The sequence below is a fragment of the Aplysia californica genome, unplaced genomic scaffold (assembly GCF_000002075.1).
Source record: "Aplysia californica isolate F4 #8 unplaced genomic scaffold, AplCal3.0 scaffold00071, whole genome shotgun sequence".
Lineage (NCBI taxonomy): Eukaryota > Metazoa > Mollusca > Gastropoda > Aplysiida > Aplysiidae > Aplysia > Aplysia californica.
In genome coordinates this window covers 260,128-261,352 of record NW_004797341.1, presented here as the reverse complement: position 1 = coordinate 261,352, position 1,225 = coordinate 260,128, and the positions used below count along the sequence as shown (strand labels likewise).

The following is a 1,225-nucleotide window of genomic DNA, read 5'->3' as shown; positions in this document are numbered from 1 at the left end:
TGACCTTATAATATTCCCTTCAAAAAGACAGACCCGGAAATTAGGTACAAGCGAACTTAGAGCTCCAGTGAAGGTAAGAAGTAGGTCGCTGACTTGAAGTCTTCAGACAAACCGCTCAAAAGTTCTTGTTTTCTTTCTTCTAGGTTTCCCCTCGCGCTATAGGGGACAAAAAATAATGATAGTAATAGCATTTTGGCAATATAGAGAATATCCACGATCTATGCGTTTTACAATGAGTATTACCCCTGGAAACCTTAGAACACCCAGAAACACCATCGCCTTCCCGGAAAGAATACAGTGCAAGCTGCGGATAGCATGTGCTTAAACAGTGACAAATTCACATGATATTTGCTGTCTATAGTCGGGTACCCATTTCCCCTTGGATGAAGAGAGGAAAATTCGTGTAAGGTGCCTTTCCCAAGGACTCAAGGTCAGACCTCAGGCGTGATTCGAGCCTGACCACTGGGCCACCGACTCCTTCACTGCAATACCAGGCCGTCCCATGGAGAGAGCGAGTAAGCCCCAGGCATCTCGACTGTGTCCAAAAATCAGTTTCACATCAAAGTGGCTAGAAGCCACCTATCACTATAAGACATTAAGATGAAAAGAACAATAATTACTTCAATTTGATCTAAGTGAGCCAAAAGGCTGAGAAGTGATCACCGACTCCTAATCGCAGAACCTCTAGTAACATTTTTAACAGAATGCTACAACTTGGCCACATCAGAATTAACAAAGTTCTATCTATTCTGTGCCTAGGTTTGAGAAAAGTGACGTTAAAAAGTTTTTGTTGATAGAGCAGTTAGATCATTTGCTTTCTGACCTCAAAGTAACTCAAAACGGCCAAAAATGTCAGATAGAGCATTGTAATTCTGGGGTAGCGACTAGTTTATGTTAACAAAACACTGTCACATAGCATATCAAAATTATGTTGTTAAATATGAATTAAATCTTCGGACAACACCTTCGATTGTGCAGTTCTACAAGGTTATTATACCTTCTGGTGCCAAAACTGAAAAGCATTGTCGCTTTATAAATGACAACAACTCTGCAACATCAATTTCCTCCAAGGAGGAAATAAAATTCATTTGATAAAAGAAATGACATTCAAGATTGTTGCACAAGATAAACGGCAGTCGATAAAAGACTATTTCTGTATAGCATGGTCGATATTTATATCTAAATCTAAATAATAAATAACATGCGATATAAAGTGATTTATGGT

General features: G+C 39.1%; 1 pseudogene; it reads right to left on the bottom strand.

Moving 5' to 3' along the window:
• Positions 1–457: 457 nt before the first annotated feature.
• LOC118477361 lies at positions 458–660 on the bottom strand (annotated as a pseudogene).
• Positions 661–1,225: the final 565 nt, after the last annotated feature.